We start from the raw sequence: 14989 nt of genomic DNA, 5'->3' as shown, positions 1-14989 counted from the left end.
GTCAAGAATGATGTTACCTTTAATCAAAGATGATTCTTTTCCTTGGTTTTGTTTGCTTGCTTTTCCCAGCAACTTAGGAGAATCAGAAATCTGGAATTCTTTTAATCTCTGTTAACAGTTTGAGATGATCCAAAGTACCAAAATGGCATGAAGCTGGGATGCAGTCCTTTCAACTACAGGCAATTCTGAAAACACTCTTTCTTTTAGGGTACAGCCCTTTGCAATACTAATGCAAACTGATTCTGATTTCTCACTTTGGTCCACCTATGCCTGTAAGTTTTCCAAAAGCACAGCTCAGCTTCTTAGCCACCTCATACAGATTGACAAATGCCTCCAGGAAATTTTCAAGATCTTCACTCCTTTATACATATATATACACAAATATATATACACACCCCCTTCACCGTACAAAGGCCCCTCCATGCCCTCTGCCTGTTGTTTCTAGAAAAGCTGAAGTCTCCCAAGTCTCCCTGAGTTACAAAAGAGCAGGCTCAAGCAGTTAGTGATTAGGACAACAGAGTCACAGACTCTTTCAGTGTCTGGTACACATCTCTGAGTTGTTTTACAGATACTATAACTGCCACCAGAGGCAATAAACTTACTGTATGATGACCAGACTGTGGTATGACATAAGCTGCTCCATCTCGACCAGTACTGAATCTATGGCTAGCACAATTCCAAGAACTGGCCTCAGGAGAATGGGATTAACACTATTGCTCATAATAATCTGTATCTTTGTGGGCATCAAAATAACTGAAGCTTGCTCTGCCCATACATGTAAGCAGGCATCTGAAACTGTCAGCAAAGAGATGCTACACACCCATGTCAATATCTTCCACTCTAAGAATACAGTGTCCTATGTCATCAGTGAGGATCTGTAATCAGTTCTTTTCCCCTTTCCTGTTTGCACATTCCTGTTCCCCTCTAACCCTAGAAGAACCTAATTATAGGGATGAGATCACTAGGTAATTTAACGTCACTCCTGATTTATGCTCTACTAAATGCACATAACACCTTGCCTAACCGGTTGATTCTTTCCCTAGATTAAAAGAAGTAGAAATGAAGAATTAAGTAGTTAAAAAATGACTACCTCTCTACTCCCAGCAGCTCCCTTAGCAATCCTGCAGGCAGACCACACAGGTAAGGTAACAAATGAAGAAAGATCATGAGGAATCAGCCAGTCTGCATGCAATGGAAAATGATGGATAACCTAACCTCCTGCCTCAATGAAACTGTCATGGCTGAGGAGAATCCTCAGGGTTGGGTTTTGGGACACACGTCCACCCTCACCCCAGATTGCTGGCCACCTGATAAAAGCTGCTTTTCCTTTCTACCAATGCTTGCCTCTTTAGTATTGGCTTTCCAGCAGTGAGTGGCTGAACCTGAGTTAAATATATGTGTAACATATACACATACATATATTCAATACATATATATATAAACGTACATTTATGTGTATATATGTATTTGTGTATGTGTATTTGGCATTTTTAACAAGACTTTTTTTTAAATTTCTTCTGGCATTTTAGTATCTTCAGTGAGTGGGTTGGTATGAACTAGCTAATTCATCTTTACTGGAAGAGAAAGTCCTAGAGTCTGAACTATTGTTATGGATGAAGTATACAGTTTGAAACATAATTTGAAAATAAGACTTTTCTGTTCTTTCTCACTAAATAATATTTTTTAAAGCCTAACTTAGTAATAATTTATATTATCACAGTCCTGTAATTAGTTTTTATCTATCTGGTTTCAAATAACATGATGTCTCTTAATAAATTCAAAATCCTCAGTGTATATAATAACTACATTTGTAGTTATGTAACTTCTCTCATTCTGTTAGTCACTGGCAGAGTTGGTAGCTGAACAATTTGAGATCAGGCACTTTTCTCTGCACTGAGCTGAGACACAGGTACTCACAGGTTCTTAGCTCATTTATTTTATTTATTCAAAGAATCAACAGATAACCAAAACTTTATGAAAAGTCATATAATTAAATGTTTGCCACACATAGCAATTTTCTCTCCAGTGCCTTAATGGCAAAACATATGCTCTAAACTATGTGTCTTTCTCTAAAAGTGTAATTAAAAAGGAAACTAAATGTAATACACTATATTCCAAGTTATCCCTTAGGTGGAATTACTACTTGTTAAAAGAGTTACTCAAGTTAGAAAACTTACCATTGTAATTCCTTATGTTTATAACATATATCTCCTATATGCAAAGCATTCTGAAATAATTTTAGACTAAAATTTTAGATATTAAAAATACTTAATCTGATTTTTCAAGGTAGAGCGTAAAATATTTAACATGAGCTCAAACAAGTTCTAATTTTTATTTTGAAAGAAGTTAAAAACACAAAGTAACATATAATAATAAGTAAAAATTGCCATTAGGTTATAATACTGTTTTACACTTAATAAAAGGAGTAAAACTTTACAGAAAAGTTATAAATTCATTTCACTCTTAATCACAATTTTATTAAAAGTAACCTTTTCTGCTAACCACAAATCATGAATTTGCTGTGCATACTTTTCATTTATTTTACATTTTACAAACACACACACATTGATATATTATTGTTACATTTTTATAGTCTTATGAAACATCTTGTAGCTTGCATTTTCAATTTAACATGTTATTTTGAGACTTCATCACATAAATATACCAAATTTTATAGATCAAGTCTCTTCTCATGGAAATTATTTCATGTTCCACAACTTCAAAATTCTTTATTGGATATGTAAATGTGTTTTGTATTTTACTGAGTGGCTGCTTTCAGGAAACAAAACTTCCACAAGGTAGGTGCTTTTCATCAGGCATACAAAGATTCCTCAACATGTAACTATGTCACAAACTATGAAGACAACTCTGAAATGGGTTGGTAGTAGTACTGCCAAAAGAAGGCTTAGGGACCTAAGAGAAAACAAAGTCTTCAACTCTCTCTCCAATAAAGTACCCTAATTTTGATAATAAAATTCCATCATGAGAACTTTAAATACTTTTGTATGGAGACAGTATGATGAATTTTTTCTTACAATGGTCCCTTGGTACCAGGTGTTTATCAGATTCTATTCCTATGCCATTGCTTGATACATGGTAAGTTTCTTTAGTAGGTATCTGTTGAATAAATTAATTTTAAGTGGATGTCAAAGTTTAAAAAAAAAAAAGGAACACACAACTAGAAGAAACAACAGAATCCTTTTAAAATTCTACTAAAATTTCACTTGGGAAATGGGTTTCTAAACTAGATTCAAAGATTTTCAATAGAGAGTTAAAAGAAAATCAAATGGTCTATTCCAATATAAAATTTTCTAAGTGCTACTACAAGATAACAGTAATTTCACAGCAGTAGTTTAATAGAAAAATGATTTTTCTAAAACCATGTGAGTAACTTATATCTGATTTTCTATACTGAAATCCTTTCAGGTGAAACAGAACAGAATTGTCACCCCAAAATATGCCCCTTTGGCATAAGGATTTTTTTAAAAACAGCAGACAGGAGAGAAGCTCTGAAAATCAAGTTGAAGTTACTCCTTTATAAGAGAAATTCACAGTTATAAATGTCCTTCTTTTTTTCCTTCCTATCTACCTGTCGGCCTTCCTTCCTTCCTAACTTCATGAGAACATTATTCTTTTTCTAGCTCCCAGCCTTTCAGCTTTCCAGATCTGCCTGTTTCTGTTCATTTGTTTCCCCCAGACTCCTGACTCTTATCAAGTCACTGATCTTCCAGATACAATTTCAATAATTTTAGATAAGGTAAAGTTGATTTCTATTCTTGCAACCAAGGCAAGAGCTCTAAATGACACACCAAGAAGTATTACGGTAAACAGATATATTAAGATTATGTGTCTGTGTGTGTGTGTGTGTGTGTGTGTATATTATACTGAGAATGTTATCATTATGGTTAGAATGATCCTTGCATTGTCTTTTCATGCGTGATATAATATAGTATAAATATTATATTCAATATAATATTGAAAAGAAAAGAAAATGTAAGAATAATTCTGTGTACAATCTGAAGTTAAAAATGTGTCATAGCAGATTGGTTTGATACTGATAACAACAGGTACAAAAATAAACTCCCTTAAAACCAAAGAGTTTCAATCACAGATAAAGACAAAATTAAAATATAAATGTTTCATATCTATGAAACCAAGGTAACTGGGCTTGGAACTTCATTCTAGTTTAGAGGATCTATTTGCTTTGGAAGAGAACTTTTGTTTTAGTTCTAAAACGGTTTCTACTGTACTAAATGATGAATACTTTTATTTTTATTATTATAGTGTTAAAACACATTATTTAACATGATTATATACTGGTTACAATGAAGATAAATTTTGAGAGATATAATATGCTGCTTTTCTCTACAAGTATTGAAATAAGCAACAGTATATTTCAAATTCATCCCTAAGGCTATGTTAAACTTCTAATTTAAAATGTAACTTTTATATTCTGTATCTTGGTATAAACAAAATTATGTTTAATTTTATGGAAGATGCTTTGCTGTTTAATGATGCTGTCATATAGTAATGTTCTATTATGCCATCAGTAAAAACATTACATTATGTTGGTGTCATTGTCATCAATTATACATTGTAGAATGCAAATATATTTTCTCACGTTTACTAACTGAAATTACTCTGCACAGCTGAAGGAAGACTAAGGTATCTATTCTACTGAAGATACAGGAAAATAAAAATAAAACACATAGTACCTTTAATGACTTATTTTACACTTTCTTTATATATGTCAGAATCCAATGTGGGAATGAATAGTATGATAAGAGATAATTTTTAATGTTCAATTTTTTTTCCATCTAAGGGAAACTAGAAAGATTCCTGTAATTGAGCTTCACTTTCTCCAAATTAATTTCAATATTTCTGACAAAGTAAAAAAAAAAATTACTGTTTCAGTGGTTACTTAATTATTGAGGAAATTATCAACATTTACTCTAAGAGGACATTACATTATAGTATACTGGATTTTAGCAGGAATGATGGAATAAGAAACTAAAAAATCTTATCCATTAATGCAATGAGGACAGTAATATAATTGTCAAGATCAAATTTTTCAGAACTCATGAAGCTAACTAAAGACCTTCAAAAATCTAGTGCTTAATCAAAAGCCCAACTGAATCCAGGCAAGAACAGTGACCTTTGTGGCATTTTAACTTGCCCTATTCCCATCCCTCTCTCCACGCTGGTAGATTCGAAGAGCTGAGGAACCACAGGAGGGGACTGAACATGGTTGGAGAGTCACCAATGCCCTGATCTCAATGATTTGTCATATTTGACTTGTCTGGAAATTCCCTGGACAGCTTCACTCACAATACTTGTGTTTATTTGGTCTGAGAGATCACCCAGTGTAAATAGCCTTTTCCTGGGGGCATTTGTAAAAACAATCAATAACAAGTGTTTAACATTACAGATGTCTCAGAAAACTAAAAGAGTTGGGGCAACAAAAAAAGAGAGATAAGGAAAAAAAGAAATAAAGAAAGAAATGTTTATCAAAAACATTTAAAAAGAAAAAGCGGGAGAATCAAGATGTCTACTGGGGAAGTTTAAAACCTCTAACATATTCTTGTGAATCTAGATGGCCTTATGCATGCAGAGAGGTATGGAAGCATGAGTAGGATAGTCTATATACCCAAGAAAGATCAGGTGCTAAACTCTCATCTTCACCTGTATTTGAGGCTATGCACAAGTAGGAATGGAAGAAAAAGGCAAAGTTTTAAACTGTCTTCCTGAACACTAACAGCATGCTCCAACATAATCAGAGAGATTCTTCACATAGGATGGGAGACTCATCAGAACCAGGCATTTAAGGAAATCTCTTCCCATTTATTACCTGACTATTTAGCTAACTGAGAAAAAACTACAGTGGCTGCACACAACAGAAAACAAAGACTTTACAAAATTACCTGAAGGACATCATTAAACAAGCAAAAAGCAATAACAACAAACCCAGTGAGGTAGCAGAAACTGATTTCTAGAGTTAACACATCATAATATTCAAATTTTCCAGTTTTCTTTAAAAAAAGTTAAGAGGAATGCAAAGAAAAAAGAATGTATGGCCCATTCAAAGGAAAAAATAAATTAACAGAAATTGTCCAGGTGGAGACTTAGGCATTATACTTACTAGATGAACACTTTAAGTAGACTGCCTTAATGTGTTGAAGCTGCTAAAAGAAGCCATTGATAAAAACTAAAGTAAACCAGAAGAATGATGTCTCACCAAAAATAGAATATAAATAAAGAGGCAGATACTATAAAAAGGAAATAAATAGAAATTGTGGAGCTGCAAAGCACAGTAACTGAACTGAAAAATTCACTACAGGGGTTCAATAGCATATTTAAGCAGGGAGAAGAAAGGATCAATGAACCTGAAGATAGATCAATTGAGATTATCCAGTCTGAGAAACAGAAAAAAGAATGAATGAAGAAAAATAAAAATAAAGACAATAAAAGGTCTGTGGAACACCATCAAGCAGTCCAAGATATGCATGAATAAAGTCTCAGAAGGAAAAAAAAAAGAGAGAAAAAGGGATAGAAAAAATTATTTGAATTAATAATTGTGGAAACTTCCAAAAACTGATAAACAATAATCTAGATATACAAGAAATTCAACAAATTGCAAGTGGAGTAAATGTAAAGAGATCCTTACCTACACACATCATAAACTAGTAAAAGCCAAGAAAAAGAGATAATCTTGAAAACAGCAAGAGAGAAACAAGTTATCATGGACAAGGGATCCTCAATAACTTTAACAAGTTGATTTCTCATCAGAAACCACTGAGGTCAGAAGACAGTAGCATGACACATTCAAAGTGTTGAAATTTTTTAAAATGTCAACAAAGTATTCTACATCGGCAAAAGTATTCCTCCAAAGTAAAGGAGAATTCATAGCATACTGAGATACACAAAAACTGAAAGACTTTGTTACCTGCCCTATAACAAATGCTAAAGGAAGTCCTTTAGGCTGAAATAAAAGGACACTAGGGAGCTACATGAATCTTCATAAAGAAATAAAGCACACAGTAAATGTAACTACATAGATAACTATAAGACAACATAAATGTAGTTTTTGCTTATAACATTTTTCTTCTTTATCTGATTTAAGATAACTTCATAAACAGATAATTATAAATTAGTGTTGATGGACATACAGTGTACAAAGATGTAATTAATAAGACAATAACACAAAAGAGGAGAATGCTGCTATATAGGAGCAATGCCTTTGTGTACTACTAAAATTAAGTTGGTATTTATCGGAACTAGATTGTTGTAATTTGAGTTGTTAATTTTAGTTTCCAAGTCAACCAATAAAAAAATTCAGATTATACAGTTTAAAAAAACAACAAGGAAATTAAAATGGTACACTAGGAATAACTATGAAACAAAAAAAGAAGAGAGAAAAGGAAGAACAGAGGAGCAAAAAGACATAAGATATATACAAAAAGTAGCAAAATGGCAGAGGTAGATAACTTAGAAGTAATCACATTAAATAAAAATGAATTAAAACCTCACATCAAATGGCATATATTGGCAGAATTGATTTTTTTCATGTAGATATAACAATTACAAACATTATCTGAAACTAATAACAAAGACCCTAAATACATGAAGCAAAAACTGACAAAACTAAAGAGAGATATAACTATCTATATAACTCAACAATAATAGTTGGGGGACTTCCCTAGTGGTCCAGTGGTTAAGACTTCACCTACGAATGCAGGGAGTGTGGGTTTGATCCCAGTCAGGAAGCTAAGATCCCACATGCCTCACAGCCAAAAAACCAAAAACATAAAACAGAAGCAATACTTTAACAAATTCAATAAAGACTTTAAAAATGGTCCACATCAAAAAGTATCTTTAAAAAATAATAATAATAGTTGGACACTTTAATACCCCACCTTAAATAATGGATTAGACAACTACATCAAAGATGAGAATGAAATGGAAGACTTGAAAACACTATAAAACAAGTAGACCTAATAGACATCTAAGAACACTATATCCAGCAACAACAAAATATACATTCTTCTCAAGTGCACATGAAACATTTTCCATAACAGATTATACGCTAGGCTATAAAACAAACCTCAATACACTTAAAGGACTAAAATATTTCAAAGTATTTTCTCTGGGCAAAATGGAATGAAATTAGAAATCAATAATAGAAAGAAATCTGAGAAATCCACAAATATGTGGAAATTAAAGAACACATTACTAAATAAATAATGTGTTAATAAATCAGTGAAATTCTAAAATATTTTCAGATGAATGAAAACAAAAACACAATATATCAAAACTAATGGTTTAAGTTAAAGCAATTCCTAGTGGGAAATTTATAGCTGTAAATTCCTATACTGATTCCTATATTAACCCCTACATTAAAGATCTCAAATCAATTCCACCTTAATAGGCTAGAAAAATAAGAGCAAACTAAAACAAAAGCAGGCAGAAGGAAGAAAATGATGATTACAAAAGATATAAAACAAAATGTATATAGAAAAACAATAGAGAAAATAAATGGAATCAAATGTCTCTGAAAAAATCAAGAACATTTACAAACCATTAGCTATATCAACCACAAGGGAAATAAATAAAAAGAAAACTTATTAAAGTCAGAAATAAAAGAAAGGACATTAGTACCAAATTTACAGAACTAAATAGATTATATAAAGGTATTTATTACATGATCAACTCTATGCCAACAAATTAAATAATCTAAATAAAATGAACAAATTCCTGAAAAAGATACAAAGTGCCAAAACTGACTCGAAAGGAAAAAAAATCTGAAAGGACTACAACAGGAAAAGAGATTGAGCTGGTAATTTTGAATAACCCCTAAAGGAAGTCCAGGACCACATGGCTTCACATGCAAATTCTATTATTGAGGCAGTGGACTTTGGGAGCAACTATATATTTTTTTCCTTTTTCTCTTTTTTGTGAGTATGTATGTGTATGCTTCAGTGTGTGATTTTGTCTGTATAGCTTTGCTTTTACCACTTGGCCTAGGGTTCTGTCTGTCCGTTTTTTTTTGTTTTGTTTTGTTTAGTATACTTTTTAGAGCTTGTTATCATTGATGGATTTCTTTTTTGTTTTTTTTGTTTGGTTGCTCTTTTCTTTCATTCTTTTCTTTTACTTTTTTATTACTTTATAATTTTTCTTTATTTTAATAGTTATTTATTTTTTAATATAATAACTTTATTTTTTTCTTTCCTTCTTTCTTTTTTCCCTCCCTTTTCTTCAGAGTCGTGTGGCTGACAGGGTCTTAGTGCTCCAGCCAGGTGTCAGGCCTGTGCCTCTGAGGTGGGAGAGCCAAGTTCAGGACAATGGTCCACCAGGGACCTCCCGGCTCCACATAATAGCAAATGACAAAAGCTCTTCCAGAGATCTTCATCTCAATGCTAAGACCCAACTCCACTCAACGACCAGCAAGCTACAGTGCTGGACACCCTATGCCAAACAACTAGCAAGACAGTAACACAACCCCACCCATCAGCAGAGAGGCTGCCTAAAATCATAATAAGGTCACAGACACCCCAAAACACACCACCGGATGCAGTACTGCCCACCAGAAAGACAAGATACAGCCACCAGAACACAGGCACTAGTGCTCCTCACCAGGAAGCCTACACAACCCACTGAATCAACCTTGGCCACTGGGGGCAGACACCAAAAACAACAGGAACTACGAACCTGCAGCCTGTGAAAAGGAGACCCCAAACAGAGTAAGTTGAGCAAAATGAGAAGACAGACAAATACAGATGAAGGAGCAGATGAAGGAGCAGATGAAGGAGCAGATGAAGGAGCAGATGAAGGAGCAAGGTAAAAACCCACCAGACCAAACAAATGAGGAGGAAGTAGGCAGCCTACGTGAAAAATAAATCAGAGAAAAGATACTAAAGATGATCCCAAACCCTGGAAATAGAATGGAGAAAATATAAGAAATGTTTAATAAGGAGGTAGAAGAACTAAAGAGCAAACAAACAATGATGAACAACACAATAAATGAAATTTTAAAATTCTCCAGAAGAAATCAATAGCAGAATAACTGAGGCAGAAGAACAGATAAGTAACCTGGAAGATAAAATAGTGGAAATAACTACTGCAGAGCAGAATAAAGAAAAAAGAATGAAAAGAATGCAGGATACTCGCAGAGACCTCTGGGACAACATTAAATACACCAACATTCGAATTACAGGGGTCCAAGAAGAAGAAGAGAAAAATAAAGGGACTAAGAAAATATTTGAAGAAATTATAGTTGAAAACTTCCTTAATATGGGAAAAGAAATAGTTAATCAAGTCCAGGAAGCACACAGAGTCCCACAGAGGACAAATCCAAGGAGAAACACACCAAGACACATATTAATCAAACTATCAATAATTAAATACAAAGAAAAAATATTAAAAGCAGCAAGGGAAAAACACCAAATAACACACAAGGGAATCCTCATAAGGTTAACAACTGATCTTTCAGCAGAAACTCTGCAAGCCAGAAGGGACTGGCAAGACATACTTAAAGTGATGAAGGAGAGAAACTTATAACCAAGATTACTCTACCCAACAAGGATCTCATTCAGATTTGATGGAGAAATTAAAACCTTTACAAACAAGCAAAAGCAAAGAGAATTCAGAACCACCAAACCAGCTATAAAACAAATGCTAAAGGAACTTCTCTAGGCAGGAAACACAAGAGAAGGAAAAGGCCTACAATAACAAACCAAAAACAATTAAGAAAATGGTAATAGGAACATGCATATTGATAATTACCGTAAATGAAAAAGGATTAAATGTTCCAATCAAAAGATATAGACTGGCTGAATAGATACAAAAACAAGACCTGTATATATGCTGTCTACAAGAGACCCATTTCACACCTAGGGACACATACAAACTGAAAGTGAGGAGATGGAAAAAGACATTCCATGCAAATGAAAATCAAAAGAAAGCTGGAGTAGCAATTCTCATATCAGAAAAAATACACTTTAAACTAAAGGCTATTACAAGAGACAAAAAAGGACACTACATAATGATCAAGGGATCAATCAAAGAAGAAGATATAACAATTGTACATATTTATGCACCCAACATAGGAGCACCTCAATACATAAGGCAAATACTAACAGCCATAAAAGGGGAAATTGACAGTAACACAATCATAGTAGGGGACTTTAACACCCCACTTTCACCAACGGACAGATCATCCAAAATGAAAATAAATAAACACAAGCTTTGAATGATACATTAAACAAGATGGACTTAACTGATATTTATAGGACATTCCATCCCAAAACAACAGAATACACTTTCTTCTCAAGTGCTCATGGAACATTCTCCAGAATAGGTCATATCTTGGAACACAAATCAAGCCTTGGTAAATTTAAGAAAACTGAAATCGTATCAAGTATCTTTTCTGACCACAACGCTATGAGACTAGGTATCAATTACAGGAAAAAAATCTGTAAAAAAAATACAAACACTTGGAGGCTAAACAGTACACTACTTAATAACCAAGAGATCACTGAAGAAATCAAAGAGGAAATCAAAAAATACCAAGAAATGCAAGACAATGAAAACATGACAACCCAAAACCTATGGGCTGCAGCAAAAGCAGTTCTAAGAGGGAAGTTTATAGCAATACAATCCTACTTCAAGAAACAAGAAACATCTCAAATAAAAATCCTAATCTACACCTAAAGCAATGAGAGACAGAAGAACAAAATAACCCAAAAGTTAGCGTAAGGAAAGAAATCATAAAGATCAGATCAGAAATAAATGAAAAATAAAATGAAGGAAACAATAGCAAGGATCAATAAAACTAAAAGTTGGTTCTCTGAGAAGACAAACAAAATTGATAAACCATTAGCCAGACTCATCAAAAAAAAAGGGAGAAGACTCAAATCAATAGAATTAGAAATGAAAAAGGAGAAGTAACAACTGGCAGGGCAGAAATACAAAGGATCATGAGAGATTACTACAAGCAACTATATGCCAATAGAATGGACCACTTGAAGAAATGGACAAATTCTTAGAAAAGCACAACCTTCTTAGACTGAACCAGGCAGAAACAGAAAACATAAACAGACCAATCACAAGCACTGAAATTGAGACTGTGATTAAAAATCTTCCAACAAACAAAAGCCCAGGACCAGATGGCTTCACAGGCAAATTCTATCAGACATTTAAAGAAGAGCTAACAGCTGTCCTTCTCAAACTCTTCCAAAATACAGCAGAGGGAGGAACACTCCCAAACTCATTCTATGAGACCACCATCACCCTGATACCAAAAACAGACAAAGATGTCACAAAAAAAGAAAACTACAGGCCAATATCACTGATGAACATAGATACAAAAATCCTCAACAAAATACTAGCAAACAGAATCCAACAGCACATTAAAAGGATCATACACCATGATCAAGTGGGGTTTGTCCCAGGAATGCAAGGATACTTCAATATACACAAATCAATCAATGTGATACACCATATTAACAAATTGAGGGAGAAAAACCACATGACTCATCTCAATAGATGCAGAAGAAGCTTTTGACAAAATTCAACACCCATTTATGATTAAAAAATCCTCCAGAAAGTAGGCATAGAGGGAACTTACCTCAACATAATAAAGGCCATATATGACAAACTCACAGGCAACATCGTTCTCAATGGTGAAAAACTGAACTCGTTTCCTGTAAGATCAGGAACAAGACAAGGTTGCCCATTCTCACCACTATTATTCAACATAGTTTTGGAAGTTTTAGCCACAGCAGTCAGAGAAGAAAAATAAATAAAAGGAATCCAAATCAGAAAGGAAGAAGTCAAACAGTCACTGTTTGCAGATGACATGATACTATACAAAGAGAATCCTAAAGACGCTACCAGAAAACTACCAGAGCCAATCAATGAATTTGGTAAAGTAGCAGGATACAAAATTAATGCACAGAAATCTCTTGCATTCCTATACACTAACGATGAAAAATCTGAAAGAGAAACTAAGGAAACACTCCCATTTACCACTGCAACAAAAAGAATAAATAACCTAAGAGTAAACCTACCTAAGGAGACAAAAGGCCTGTATGCAGAAAACTATAAGACACTGATGAAAGAAATGAAAGATGATACAAACAGATGGAGAGACATACCATGTTCTTGGATTGTAAGACTCAACATTGTGAAAATGACTATACTACCCAAAGCAATCTAAAGATTCAATGCAATCCCTATCAAACTACCAATGGCATTCCTCACAGAACTAGAACAAAAAATTTCACAATTTGTATGGAAACACAGAAGACCCTGAATAGCCAAAGCAATCTTGAGAAAGAAAAACGGAGCTGGAGGAATCAGGTGCCTGAACTTCAGACTATACTAGAAAACTACAGTAATCAAGACAGTATGGTACTGTTACAAAAACAGAAATTTACATCAGTGGGACAGGAGAGAAAGCCCAGAGATAAACGCACACACATATGGTCACATTTTTGATAAAGGAGGCAAGAATATACAATGGAGAAAAGACAGCCTCTTCAGTAAGTGGTGCTGGGAAAACTGGACAGCTACATATAAAAGAATGAAATTAGAACACTCCCTAACACCATACACAAAAATAAACTCAAAATGGATTTAAGACCTAAATGTAAGGCCAGACACTATAAAACTCTTAAAGGAAAACATAGGAAGAACACTCTATGACATAAATCACAACAATATCCTTTTTGACCCACCTCTTAGAGAAATGGAAATAAAAACAAAAATTAACAAATGGGACCCAATGAAACTTAAAAGCTTTTGGATAGCAAAGGAAGCCATAAACAAGACCAAAAGACAACCCTCAGAATGGGAGAAAGTATTTGCAAATGAAGCAACTGACAAAGGATAAATCTCCAAAACATAAAAGCAACTCATGCAGCTCAATATCAAAAAAAACAAACAACCCAATCCAAAAATGGGCAGAAGACCTAAATAGACATTTCTCCAAAGAAGATATACAGATTGCCAACAAACACATGAAAGAATGCTCAATATCACTTACCATTAGAAAAATGCAAATCAAAACTACAATGAGGTATCACCTCACACCAGTCAGAATGGCCATCATCAAAAAATCTACAAACAATAAATGCTGGAGAGGGTGTGGAGAAAAGGGAACCCTCTTGCACTGTTGGTGGGAATGCGAATTGGTACAGCCACTATGGAGAACAGTATGGAGGTTCCTTAAAAAACTACAAATAGAACTACCATATGACCCAGCAATCCCACTACTGGGCATATACCCTGAGAAAACCATAATTCAAAAAGAGTCATGTACCACAATGTTCATTGCAGCTGTATTACAATAGCCAGGACAATGGAAGCAACCTAAGTGTCCATCGACAGATGAATGGATAAAGAAGACGTGGCACACATATACAATGGAATATTACTCAGCCATGAAAAGAAACGAAATTGAGTTATTTGTAGTGAGGTGGATGGACCTAGAGTCTGTCATACACAGTGAAGTAAGTCAGAAAGAGAAAAACAAATACCGTATGCTAACACACACACACACACACACACACACATATATAGAATCTAAAAAAAAAAAAATGGTTATGAAGAACCTAAGGGCAGGACAGGAATAAAGACGCAGATGTAGAGAATGGACTTGAGGACATGGGGTGGGGGAAGGGTAAGCTGGGACGAAGTGAGAGAGTGGCATGGACATATATACACTACCAAACGTAAAATAGATAGCTAGTGGGAAGCAGCCTCGTAGCACAGGGAGATCAGCTCGGTGCTTTGTGAACAAGTAGAGGGGTGGGTATGGGGGGGTGGGTATAGCGGGGGTGGGAGGGAGACGCAAGAGGGAGGAGATAGGGAGATATATGTATATGTATAGCTGATTCATTTCGTTATAAAGCAGAAACTCACACACCAACGTAAAGCGATTATACTCCAGTAAAGATGTTAAAAAATAAAATAAAAATATGCCAAGAATTTG

Source organism: Delphinapterus leucas, chromosome 3 (genome assembly GCF_059928025.1).
Source record: "Delphinapterus leucas isolate spDelLeu-1000000601 "Yukka" chromosome 3, BTC_Dleu_Yukka2, whole genome shotgun sequence".
In the NCBI taxonomy this organism is placed as follows: Eukaryota; Metazoa; Chordata; class Mammalia; order Artiodactyla; family Monodontidae; genus Delphinapterus; species Delphinapterus leucas.
The sequence above is the reverse complement of the archived record's forward strand: the minus strand, read 5'-3'. Positions refer to the sequence as shown.